This window comes from Canis aureus, chromosome 8 (assembly GCF_053574225.1).
Source record: "Canis aureus isolate CA01 chromosome 8, VMU_Caureus_v.1.0, whole genome shotgun sequence".
Taxonomy (NCBI): Eukaryota; Metazoa; Chordata; class Mammalia; order Carnivora; family Canidae; genus Canis; species Canis aureus.
The window spans coordinates 11,615,496-11,629,453 of NC_135618.1; the positions used below are offsets into that span (position 1 = coordinate 11,615,496).

The 13,958-nt window shown below is 37.0% G+C and overlaps 1 protein-coding gene and 1 long non-coding RNA gene across 33 annotated transcripts in view; one reads left to right on the forward strand and one right to left on the reverse strand.

Annotated features, from left to right (window-relative positions):
• ADGRL2 (adhesion G protein-coupled receptor L2) overlaps positions 1 to 13,958 on the forward strand; it is a 619,232-nt gene that overhangs the window by 233,891 nt on the left and 371,383 nt on the right. For all 31 annotated transcript variants that reach the window (XM_077905190.1, XM_077905191.1, XM_077905195.1 and 28 more), the window contains exon 4: positions 10,285 to 10,390. The gene's annotated coding sequence lies outside the window, so the exon portion shown is untranslated. The remainder of the gene's footprint in view (positions 1 to 10,284; positions 10,391 to 13,958) is intronic.
• Positions 1 to 13,958, reverse strand: part of LOC144318328 (uncharacterized) — a 44,204-nt gene that overhangs the window by 28,752 nt on the left and 1,494 nt on the right. For both annotated transcript variants that reach the window (XR_013384179.1, XR_013384180.1), the window contains exon 2: positions 11,580 to 11,662. This is a non-coding gene — a long non-coding RNA (uncharacterized LOC144318328). The remainder of the gene's footprint in view (positions 1 to 11,579; positions 11,663 to 13,958) is intronic.

The window sequence follows — 13,958 nt, forward strand, 5'->3', positions numbered from 1 at the left end:
TAGGAACAAAATTATATTCAAAGGGAGATGTTAAATGTATTTTTTTAGTGAGCCATCATTTTGCTCTTACTCAGACTACCAAGGGTTATCTATGCTATTCTATAAAGGGCCAGGTAGTAAATATTTTCAGCTTTGCAGGCCACACAGTCCCTGTTGCAACTACTCAACTTTGCTGCTGGAGCATGAAAGCAGTCATCATAGACAAAATGTAAGTGAATGAGTGTAGCTGTGTCCCAATAAAACTTTACTTACAAAAATATGTAATAGGACCGATTTGGCCCACAGGCTATAGTTTACCAACCATTGGTCAAACCCATCCTTTAAGTGGACTTTTGAACAGTTACTACTTTGATTTAAGGTAACTAAATTTACTTTAAATTTTATGTGACAGACTCATATTAAGTGGTTTATGTCCTGGCCCATAAAATATTGTATGATTTCAGGAAAGTTGGCAGCATTGTCAAGATAGAAAAGGTGAACTGCTGTAAAAACAGAGCAAAATGGATAAGACAAACAATTTACACATGAAATCATCACTCTCAAAATATCAAGTCATTCTAGAGTATAAACTGACTGGGATGGGGGATGAAATTTTAAAAATTCTTAATTCTGTTGATACCTGTCTGATGAATATTTCATATTTTTGTCTGACCTTGAATTGTCTAGACTCTACACTGTGCCCCGCATAGAACAGGCACTCAGTAAATATTTGTTGAATGAATTAAACATCTTCCCTCTTTTACCTCTCCTATACTGCACACTCCTCACCCCCAGGCCTTCACTGCCTTTTCTTGTCTCTTCAGTAAATTTCTCAGAGCATATTATGATATATGAAGTTCACTATTATTTTGCTTTTAAGAAGTCATTCAACAAAAAGTAAAGGGCAGGTAAGAAATGACTATTGAAAGATAATTGAAGATATAAAGACTTAAAAACAAATTGGAAAATTACAGAATAGAATGAACATTGACTTCAAACAGACCAGCTAACAGGAGCAATGAAGCATCAGACAATAGAGTAATTGGTGAGGAATTTACTGGCCTCTGACAAAGCTATTAAGGACTAGTTCAATTTAGTCATTCTCACTTTTACTTCTGTTATTTTTACTTTGAGGGCAAAATTACACTCTAATGTGGTTATATCTATAACTTAAAAAGATGTCTACCACAGCGTTCATTTATTCATTCAAACAAATGCTCATTGAGTGCTTTCACTGTACCAAGCACCATACAAGTTCTCAGAGATTCAACGGAAAACAATGCGTGGATCTTGGCCTAATGCACTTAGAGGCTGAATACAGAAAGCAAACAGGCGTGGTAAACACAAACAATGACATAAGGCATAAGGGTCATATCCATCTTCATGAATTGCACATTAAACAGATGTATTAAACTTTAATATTCTGGTCCCAAAGCCAATACCAACTATGTAGTCCAGCTATTTTTACTCTTCAAAACAGAAGCAACAACAAGGAAATAATAAACACTAATATTGGAATACAGTGCTTTATAACCGTGTTCCAGAAAATGCAAATTATTAACAGTGATTTAAGGAGAAAACAGTTTCCTAGCCTTTTTTTTTTTTTTTTTTTCAAAATGCTGGATTTAACATAAACAGGTTGTGCGGGACTTCTCAGTGCCTATCAAACGATAAAGCCTTGTGAATGACTCAGAGGGCAAATATGGTTTAGTCTCTTAGAATGTATTCAATGGGAGCATGCTTTTTTAAGGAAGCATTAAATGTCTAGCAGGATGTTAATATTTCTTAGAATATAGCCTGAGAAACACTACCACATACAATTTCACATGCTTTAATCAAATCATATTTATTCTATTATAGGAAAGCGAATTCTTTCAGTGAAATATGAAACAAATCCTTTTGTTAGGTAACAGCCTTTATGCAAAGTTCTCTGATTTGGCATCTTTCAAATCCAGAATTTGGTTGCTTTGCTCTCTTTAAAAGAAACATTTGCCACGGTCCTGTTAAAGACTATCAATTTTGCCAATCCTCAGCTAATTATAAAATAGTTTTCAGTGGAGTCCAGCTAGGTAACAGAGGCATTGGTGACCTCAGCCTGCAGAGGATGAGCCAAAGGAGGAGCAGATTAAGCCAATTGACGGTAGCACTCAGCTGTGTCCCAACTTAAGCACCCCTTTTCTTTACCTTCCTCCAACTTCTTCTCACTTCTTCTTAACCTCTTCTCTTTTCTTTCTTTTCCTACTCTGTTGTTTTGGATTATTTGTCTATTTTATTTTGTTTCGCTTTGCTTCTTCCTTTTACTCATTTCTCTTAGGAATGACAGGTCCCTCTATGGCCACCAAAGGTTTAAATTCCACCCTACAATGGCCATCACAGCAAAAATACTTCAACAGTATTTTATATTTCATATGTGGGAATGGAAAAAGCGAAGTAGGCAGCTCGTTCATAGCAATGGAAGGGATAAAGACGCCGTCGTTATCGGCACAAACTGACATCTGGTTTCCCAGTCTCCTCTCTATGGCTCTCTTGGTACTGGCTCAATCCTGCATAAAGTACTTCTGGAAGATAAGACTGTGCTGTTTCAGTGTATGTGTGGAAGGGATCTTCTTTTTAAATTTTTTTTTCTTTTTCAGTTCTATTTGTTTTGTGAGTGTGTAATATTTTTAAATTTTTTTGAAATTCGATTCGCCAACATATAACACTCAGTGCTCATTCCCACAAGTGCCCTCCTCAGTGCCCGTCACCCAGGTATGCCATCCCTCCACCCTCTCTCCTTCTGCAGCCCTTTGTTTCCCAGAGTTAGGAGTCCCTCATGGTTTGTCTTTCTCTCTAATTTTTCCCACTCAGCTTCCCTCCTTTCCCTTATAGTTCCTTTCACTATTTCTTATATTCCACATATGAGTGAAATCCTATGATAATCGACTTTCTCCAAATGACTTAATTCACTCAGCATAACACCCTCCAGTTCCATCCATGTCAATGTAAATGGTGGGTATTCATCCTTTCTGATGGCTGAGTAATATTCCATTGTGTCTATATATCACATCTTCTGAAACCATTCGGGAACTTCTTTTAAGATAGGATTTGACTTGTACAACATTTGCCTCCGAATCTGGCACCAGGTATTTGAGTTGTTCGTATTTTAAAGCGCTCTGGCAAACATTTATTTTGAACAATAGAGCACTGTTTGGAGAAGACACAGAGTTGTGAAGATAACTCAAATAAAAATCATTTTTGAATTGTTAGAGAAGTCTTTAATTGAATTGGTAAGAAGAGGAAACAAGAAAGCTAACGCAGACAATATTTCTGGGGAGTCTGGCTTCATAACTGCAAGTGTTAGATAATGTAAACAAACTTTTATTCAGATTACTTTCAAAAGCAATATAATAAGTTATTGTAAAATGGAGATCAAATGGATACCTACAAAATGAATTTTTGAAGAAGTTATAAGCACTTTTAAAAGATGCCTATGGGAATCCCTACAGGCTTAAGCAGGAAAATCATCTAACATGCAGCGAATACTTATAGAAGGGGGATGGGGGGGTATGAAAATGAAAATGGTTTAAGCTAAAGAATGAAGGAAAATCAGAGATTGGTAACTGACCAAAGGAAGCACCTGCTTTCCGGAAATTAAAATCATGTATTAGGCAGTCCTGACTTAATTGCCAAATGGGGTGCAGCCCAGCCTGTAATGTAAAAGGGTCCCAAATTATAATTGGGCATCATGGATTAAAATTCAATACCTGAAAATTTCCTCAGAAATGAATAGGCTACTGGGACAGACTGCAGAGCCCAGTACAATATGCTTCCCGCAGCTGACACTGGCAGGTCACTTTATTTGGCACCAAATAAAGTTCCCAAGTGGTCTTTAAGGGCATTCAGCTGCTGAGTGCTTATTTCATTCATCCCTTATTGTGCTGCCAGTAGCAGATCCAAAGAAGTAGCATGAATCAGCTCAGTGGATGAAATTTTCTCAGGCTGAGTGATGGAGATGCAACTGGACTGGCTTCCCTGCGTTAGTGGGACCTCTGCTAGCAGCAATACAGCATTGTGTGAAATGTCTTTCACACGATGCCGTCCGTTCCACAGGGAATCCGGGAAAAGGCAGGATGGATGAACACTAGGTTACTTCCAAGCAGATACTGCTTAGGGACGGAAAAACATTTTTAATGAGAAACATCATATATTTTCGCGATGATCCTATAACTCAGAAAATTGTGACAGGAGGCTGCGGTCCCCTCTTATGTGTACCTCCAGACACACAGTGGAGGCTGACCCCTTACATTTCCCACATTAAGACTAAAACTCTGGCATTATATTTAGCTCTTCTTAGCTGCTTCTTTCTCGGGTACCTAGAGGACTAAAAGTCAATCCACTCAATATCTTCATTTTATGTGTGCTAATTCCAGAGCATATACTCAATATTGGAGTGTGTTTCCTTGTTCCTGTCAATTCTGGTAGAATTTTCTAATCATAAAATAATATTTCGTGTCTTCTCCCATGCCGGTTTAAGAATTGCAGGAGCTAGAGCAATTCCATTGAGGTCGTGAACCTGTCTGATGAACTACAGATGAATGTAAAATAGTCTTCCAAGCTTAACAGGCCTTATTAATGTGCAATTCCAGTACACATTTTTTTATTTTAATTCATGGAAAGGTTAAAAGGCAGTAGTTTTTATTATTGTTTTGCCTTTGGTTTAGGACAAATTCTGCATGTATCTACAACAGAAACGGTCGGCTAATTATTTCATATAAATCACTGTTAGCCGCAGTATCTAATGGTGCTACTATTACTGAATATTAAGAGTCTTACATTTCCATTAGAATTAGGACCAAGGGCTAATTATTTTAGTTAAAGCTAAATTTGATCTAAACGGGAAGCAAATTTGGCATTCAGTCTAGAAACCTAGGGCTGTTATAAAAAGACTGGTTGTGAATGCAGAGAGCAGAAAAATATATACAGATTTTTTGGTTTTCCATTTTTAGGAGAATAGTATAGTTACAGTGGGATCATTAACGTAAGTATAGTAATATAATATAATTAATATAAGATGTTCTGTTCTCCTGTTTGTAGTCAAATTTTGCAGTATACACTGAATTAATTTTCCCAAATATATGTGCACAAGTATCTAAATGCCTCTCCAAATTGAATATCTCTTAAATTTTTATTATGGAAAATTCCAAATTTACACTACAGTAAATAGAATAGTATAACAAACCCTCATGTACCCACTATCCAAATTCTATGATCATCAACACATCTTGTTTCAGCTATAGCCCACCCCTTTCCTCACCACATTTTTCCTCTTGAGCAGACTAAAGGTACAAGACAAATAGTAGGGGATCCAGCAATTGGAAGAACTTATTTTTAAAACTGATGCATGCTCAGTTTCGACCATTTTACTTTAAAATAAACTTTTTTTCCCTAGTTTACCCAGGGAAGGAGTAATGTACTATGCCCACAAAATGAAAGGATGGATGAGGGGATATTTAATAAAATCGTACCTCAAACACAAGAAATTCAATGATTTAGATTTTCGTTTCCTATGAATTTTTTAGGTAGTTGATATGATGCTTTTTTTTTATATGATGCTTTTTTTTTTAACCAGTGGAATTTCTAGTCTTTAAATTCTATCGCTCCTCTAAACCCCTCAGCCTTTCCTTTTTTCTCTCCTTATTTATTTTTGCCTCTCTATAAATCATAGATAATAATAGTTCCCACATCATAGCTTGTTAGATTTTAATGACAGCCTCCAAGGACAGGTGTCAGTTAAATGAAACATATAATTAAAATTTGTGCTATTCTAAAATTGGGTTACTTGGCAATACTCCAATCAGAGACTAACCCCATTCAGATGACAGGCATGCAGTATTCATCCGGGTTACAGAATGTGCGGCAGATTCCATCGAGGCCGATCTTTGCTAGGTGCCAAAAATATGATGGAATGCTTAGTGCCGCACACTCACATTTCAAGTGTTTCTACCTGGTGCCTGAAAAGCGTTCTGTGTCCTGGGACTTTGGTAACCAGTGTTCTTCTTGATTAACTCAAAGTTGAGATGAAGCCTATATATGTTTTAACAAGCAATTAGTTTAGGTATAGGGCTGTATGTCCCGGTGTGCAATCACCATACTTATGCAATAAGTATGATATGATAAAGTTCTTCAACCTCCACTTCTTCCTCACTAGGAAATAGGGAGGCGTGGTCTCAGTATCAGTCCCACACATACACATCAGTCCCACACTTGTGGGATCCCATACTTGCCATGGTTATCATTTTCCCACATGGGTATCTTTGGAAATGTCCCAGCTTACAGAAGCTCCTGAGACTCTTCTAGCATTTACTCAAAAGTAAGCTCTTTGACTTTGTTACTCTCCCCTGTTAATTTTGCTCAGGTAGCTCTTCAGCCTTTCATGGATTTCTCCATCTTTGCGTTTGCCATTTTTGCCCTGTTCCACTCTTCCAAGGGAGAAACACATATCCTCTATGGAGTTGGAAAAGTCACCATCTTGTCATCTATAGCCCTCAACTATTGACACCCTGCTTGAATCTGTGCCCGATTCTTACTGTCTCGGCCCCACTAACCACGGAGATGCATTCCCTTCTACTTTTGGATTCCTGGGTCTTCAATCTATCTGCTGCACATGAACCTCCAACAAGGGTCTCCTCTGCCCATACAGAATCTCAGACGTTAGGACTTTACTGACAGGTCTTCTCTATATTCACCATGCTCCTTGGCTGATAGATACACTGGCTGGCAGACACATCAACCAGACTCAACTCTATTTTGAAGCTGAGTCTCAAGTCTCAATGTCTCTGGTCGGCCTTAACTCTTAAGCCCAATTTGGCCTCTCCAAATTAGCAGTCAGACCAGGACAAGTTCTTTTCTTGGTGTCACCAAGACACACTGGGTGTCATCTGCAGGATTATCCTGTTAGGAAATGAGCCCCTTCTTTGTGCTCATGTATGTAGTCTCCCATTTCAAACCTTTCCCTTCTCCCACCCATAGCTCCAGGCAAAAAATTTTCCAGGGGAAAAAATCCAAGTTGCCACTGTTCAACCAGAAACACTTTTATTTTTAAATTATTTTAAATGTTCAATCTTTCCTGCCTCACTGTGTGTGGGTTTCACTCTAACAAACGCACTATAGAAAAATCTAGATGTATAGCCTATTTGATTTTCTTTTGAATACATCTGGATTTTTTAAAGAACCAGCAAGAAAAGGCACAAACCATTAGGAAAGCATTCAGGGTAGATTAATTGCTTATCAAGTTTTCATTCTCTCTTCAAACTATTTTGAACCACTTGTTTTACATGAATTCCAAAGGCTGGCACTAGCTTTCACTTCAGGAAATAAATGACACAGGGTATTATATTTTAAGGACCATTAAAACCTTGAAATTGCACAGTGACTTAAAAAACAACAAGTTATTTAGCCTGGATAGCTTTGTAATGGTTATACAATGGGGAAATTCATTGTTAAATGACCCTCCCACTCTAACTTCACATACAGTGCTTGGCAGGAAGAGGAAGGACAAAGGAGACCAGCATCCGGGTACTCAGGGTGCAATGTAAATGGTGCAGGAACTTTCTGGGTCTGCGTACTAAGTGGTTTGCGGAGAATGCGCCAAGCCTTCCTCAGAATCTTGTGCTCATTGACCCATGGGTGGTGATCAGAAACTATTTTTGCCCGGATTAATGAGGCTAGTTCATTGTTGCTGTCATAAATCCAAAGCTCTATATCCTGTTACTGAAGTTGTTCTTATCTATATGTTAATATGGTGGAGATAAACAACAGAGGGAAGCTGTAATATTGTTCCTGAAACCATTCTAATACGTGATTTTTGGAATCCCAGTAAGTGGCATTTGAATCCGATGCTGCTTTTGTCTAATTTATCATCTTTCTAACCTTTTCTTTTACACCTTCATTAGAACATCTAGGAAGGTAATGAAACCTAGCTACCAGATTAAAGGCAGAACTGCCACGTTCTAAAATGACAGGAATGATAGCTTAAAGGATCCTTTCAAGCAAAATTACAAACCACCACCAACAAATAAATACAAGCAAGCCCCACCTGTTTTTATGATGAAAACCAAACTGCATTTGGGTCTATAAAGAAGCAATAATTGCTTAACTAACCAAAGTGATACAGTTCATTATTTTTCTATTGCACATTTATGTCCCTTCCCCCCCACCCCCAGCACACACACAATTTGGGTGGTTGTATGTATGTGTGTGTGTGTGTGTGTGTGTGTGTGTGTTTTAATATGATTTACATATGGCACTTGAGGAGAGATGCTTTAGAGAACCGTAAAGTGTTCTTCCTTGTAAAAGCAATGTCCTTTCTTGTTAATGCCAAGGATGCTTTTCCCCAAGCTCTCATTCCCTGCTCAAGACAGTGTAGCCACTAATGAGGAAAACACGGCAAGTACCTCAGTTGAATGTTTTCCTTTGTTTATCTACAGGGAGTTCATTCTGCAATGGGAAGAATCCCTTAGTATCAATGAGTCTGAAAGTGCTCAAATTCTGCCAAAAGGAAAGTTATAAAGCTTTGTGTACCCGCGGTTTGAATTCATCTAAAGCAATGGAAAAGGAACTCTAACATCCCAAAGAACATCAACCACATTGTGTCCACCGTCTCCATTTATAAAATACATTCCTTCTTATCTACTTACATAGGTCCCCTTTTCAGTTACAGGGTCACTGGCTGGCAACAGCAGATGATGTGCGTCAAAAATGACAAACTCTGTTACTGGCACTTGCCACTTATTAAAGGGATAAGATGTTTTTCAGCCTCTTTGGGGTTTCCAGAGTAGTTCCAGTTACTGGCAATCAGTCCTTGAAAAACGACTCTGTGCCCAATAATAATGAGCACCTTCAGATGGATTTCTTAAAAAGATGGCATTAATTCAGAATATAAATTAAGAGAATACGTTTGATGGCGAAAAAGTACAAACCTACCCACACATTTTGGTTTCATGTATAAAATATAAATAGCATATGAACTCTCCCTTGTGTCCTCAGAGAGAGCTGCAGCTTTTTTTTTCCTCTGAAGGGTGTTCAAAATATGCTATTTTAAACATAATAATCCATAAATAAAATACAGTGCTTGCCAAAATTATTTTTTCACCCATATATAGAGAGCCTTTAGACACTGTTCTGAACCCTGATTTTCTCCTGAGATACAATTTAAGAGCTTAAAAAATGTCTTTAAAAGACTTCCTATGAAATATGCAGGGTTTTTTAAAATTTGTGTTTCTATATGGCCAAATTGCTCTGTTGTTATAAATACTGTATGTAAAATTACCAGATTTCCTGGCATTCCATTTTTACAGGGGATACTGCATCATTAAGCATTGAAAGAATATAATATAACTATAGAAACTGCTTAACATATTTTGTAACCATAAATTATTATCCAAAAATATTTTTCAAGTAGATAAAAAGAGTTGTCAATTCTGCATAGTGAATGCCTCATAAGGGGCTCGTTTGTGGTTGAAAACTGAATAAAAGCAGTAAATTAAGACCAGACTTAACCATAGAGAAGCTGTAATCCACTGCAGATTTCCTTGGTGAATGAAGTATTGTTATGTGGATTTATCCTCCTTGCTTGTACAGTTAACCAGTCACATCTGGGGCCAAGTGCTGTCTGTGCTCACAGACAACGTGGGTTCACTAACCCCAAGGAGGTAAGCCCACTCTGGTTTGCATTGTACTGATGGGTGCAAAATAAACTTCACCACCGTTTCACACGGGGGGCTGCTGGGGAACAGGCCGAGAGGATCTTGAACCCTGCTATTGTTGCAGATGGGGGGGGGGGGTATCACAAAATGAGCAGACACTGCAAAAACAACAAGTGACTCTGGGTGTCCAGGGGTCTCGGGGAATGGCGCTGGCAGAGGGGACCCGAATGAACCCAAGTGAAAGGTGGGTGTGAAAGAAGGACGGGTGCACCGGGGTCTTTCTGAACGCCGTCAGAGCTGAGAACCGATGGCAATATGGTATACATTAAAGAAGCATCACTCACCATAAATATTCAATTTCAAGAATTTAAATAGTTTACAGACATAGAAGCCCTTGATGATTATTTTATCCAGCATTGTTGATTTTCCTCTGTTGTTTGTTGGCAGCCACCATAATTAATGAATAAAACCCTGGAAGTCTTGACAATGAGTCGGTTTAGTCTTAAGTCTGTGTATTTTTCTTTGTGATTACATGCCAATAACATAACTGATTTGCCTTTTTGTAAATTAAACTAGGGGGAGCCAAATAAGTCATATTTCTGCTATTTTTTTTTCTTTTCAGAGCCCAATGTTTCCAAAGGACATTAAGTTTGATTTCTCTGATGAAGGCTTGTGGCTGCCCCTCATGCTGTACAAAATACTACCAAGTCAGAGTCGAAAAGCAAACCGTAAGTGCATGTTACTTCAAGAACAGTTATTTTTCATTATTTAGGGAAAATGTCTCAGATTTCTTTCATTCATGCCAACACGCTTACTTTGTAAGAAATGTGGGAAAAGGGGAGGGAGAAAGAATACTCACATGAAAATGCCTTTTTATGCTGTGGAGGATTGAGATATAAAGGTCATAAGACCCCAACATCTTTTTAAAACAGTATTTTATAAACAAGGTCAGCTTTGCAAGAAAAAAAAAAAAGCTTATTTGGAACATAAGCAAGTCCCTACACCTCACTGTTCAGGTAAAATGTACGTAAAGTATGAACAGACTAGCCTATTCCAGGGTTTGAATCCTTCAGATCAAGACACTTTTTCTCAGAATTTTTCAAAATTGAAATATTGCTTTTCTTTAAAAGGGAAAATATTTAGGCTAATGAAACCTTTAACAGATTCAGTAGTTCTACTAAAATATAAATAGGTTACCTGCTCAAGGAAAAACCATTGGGACTTGGGAGTTACATGGATTTCCTTACATTATTAAAGAGATCCCAGAAAACAGTAACTCTTCCAAATATGTGCTAGATTTGATTTGATTCCTCAAGAATAAAGTTTATAATTACCATCACTATTTGATTAAAGAGAACCATGACTTGATTACATTACATTACATCTTTACAAAGGTGCCTGTTTCTCAGGAAGCCATAATCTTAAAATCTCTTAACACACACGTAAATATATCCCTCCATAATACTTCTGAAACTTCAAGGCTCTTCCTTCTAGTTAGTGAAAGAGGTGCTGTGCTAGTTGTCTGTAAGCTTAGTCCAAATTGCTTGCAAATATTGTATGTATAAGTGCCAAAACCTAAAGACAATGTTTTTTAGTCAAATACAACTGTTTAAATCACCTATCCCCTCCCTACCCACACACACCCATCCCTTGGAAGCCAAAGGAAGAAAACTTCAGTAAAAACTGTTATTCACAGAAAATTACTCTTGGGTGATTTGGAATTATATTTTCCAAAATGGATGCAGATTGACCCAAAAATAATGATTTATTGTTATACTTTCCCATGGCTTCTCTGTACTGCAACAATTTAATAAAGTAATAGGACTTTCTCCTTAAAAGGAAAGGTGCTCATTAGCGTTTGTAATTCCATGTTGTGTGGCACGGTAAGTGTTGTGAAAAGGTTGTGGATCTACTCACTGTAGCATCAAAAGTGTAAAGGTGATAGGTGAGATTCTCTTTGTTGCAAGTGCTGAGAAATAATCATTTAAAGGTCAGTTGCACTAAAAAAAAAAAAAAAGGAACATTTGTTTAATAAGTAACTCATTTTAGGATATGCTGCACTTTTAAAGGTTACAGAGTAGACCAATTTGCCAGTGATGTCAGCAAGAAGTACTATTAAAGTCATTGGTCCTATTAAAACAATCCTTCGTAAAATTCAGATTGCATGCCTTCCCACATAGCCCAGCACACATCAAAAAAGTACCTAACCTGTTTATCATGTGGTTTCAAGGGGACGTTGCCTTGCTTTCTGTGCTTTACCTTAAATCCTCATCTCTCCTCTTAAAAGCAACAAAGGAGTAGTGGGTGGGAAAATATGTTAGAAAAATATATATATATATATATATTAGTACACACACACACATACACACACATACACTCCCCACTCCACATCAGATTCATTCTATTTTGCTTCATTCTTTCAGTTTTATTAATTTCTAAGAACATGCCTATAAGTCTTGAATTATAAGATTTCTCACTGTACCATATACCAATAACTATCTTGCTAGAAACTCTTATATAAATGAAATAACTATTGTGTCAGCTATATAAATGAAAAACTATTTCTATCCTTTCCTATTCCAAGAGCAACTTCCCTCCCCTACTCTTCCTCAGAAAAGACAAAGAGAATTTGGTTTGGCAATAAAATGGAATATTAATCTCACATGTGGACAAAAGAGAAGTAACAGTAATTATAATATGGATAAAATTTGTTTAATACCAGAAGGGTTTGTGTTTTGTTTTTTCCAAGAGCTGAACAAAGGTGGTGGTTTATTTAATATAGCTTTTGTACTATTAAAATCTTTGCCTTCAGGGAACCGGTGCACAAGAAATAAAAGTTATTTTGTTGTTTTTATATTTAGCATTTTCGAAGCAATGTTTTAAACTGGCAATAATTTTCTCTAGAAGATAAGCTCTTGCCTTGAGACGAGTATATGAATAAAAAAAACTTCAAGAAAAACCTCTCCAGAAAGCAATCCCTCTGAACACTTGATTGCTTAAGATTTACATTTACTTTTTCACTCTTTACATAGGTTGCAAAGCTTCCTAGTTGTGACATTTTGTTGGTGGTAGACAGTGAGTTCTTAGAGTTTTGCAAGAAGTTGATTTTTAACATATGCTAAATAAGAAATTTAATGACAATTTCAAACAATACATTTTCATGCAAACTTCTAAGGTTCGTCATTTAGTTCTAAAGGAACTAGAAAGTTTATACCTCTAACCCTGTTGTAGAGTAGGAACTGTCTTTATGTACAGAAGACATTTGCAATTAGAAGAAAATACGACACTCTTGTTTCAAGCAACTTAGCTAAGAATCAAGTTATTCTCTTAATTTGCCTTGCTTTTCATTTGAAAGAGAGCAAAATCTATTTCCTGAGCAATTTTGCAGAGCAAAGATATTAATACTTTGGGGTTTAATTGTATCCTGTGTTTAAATACACTGTGGGTGAAACCCCAGACCTCTGCTTAATTGCTGTGAGAAAATAGCCTGATTTCTCTGAGATTAGGCACACGCTTATGTATACTTTGACCCAAGAGTGCCTCCTTCAGAATTAATCTTCTAAGGTAGAGAGATTTGCTTTTATATGTGCAGCAGGGCCATTCGTGACAAACGGGGCCTAATAAACTACCTTCACCCCCCCCAGACCTTGCTTTTGCTGTCAACGTTTTTCTTCATCTATTCATTTCACACATCTCTTGTCCAGTGGCTTATTAGCAAAAGGCTAAACTGGGCAGGAGGAATAATGTTAATGGTGTTTTTAATTAGAGGACTTTCAAATTTAAATAAAATACTTCAGAACTAAAAGTGTAAAAAAAAAGTTTCGTTTTTACTAATAAAACATAAAGTGTTCTAAAATAACTCCACTTAGGTAAACACCAAAGCCCTGTGAAAAGACAAACAATTCATATTTACTTAAAATTTTGTTCTGCAGCTGTATTTTGTTGGATTCGTCTAAAGCATGAAAGCACTTTTTCATTCCCATCAGCTATATCAGAATTGCTTTCGCAAGATGTAACAGAATGTTCTGGATTTTAAATATTTATATTAATCAAAGTTCAGGCTGTTTATATTTTTTGGCAATAGGGCTTTTCTTTAAAAGTGATGCACTTCCATTTAACTAAACAAAAGTGTTGAAATGGCCTGTCATATAAACTTCAACATAGTGCAGTTGGTAATAGAAATTCTGAAGACAGGAAGAAAGGGGCACTAGTTCTAGGCTTCAGGTTAAACACAGATTAATAAAATGTGCAACACTGGTAATTTCCAAGATTTTCCTGAGGAAATGTCATTCATTG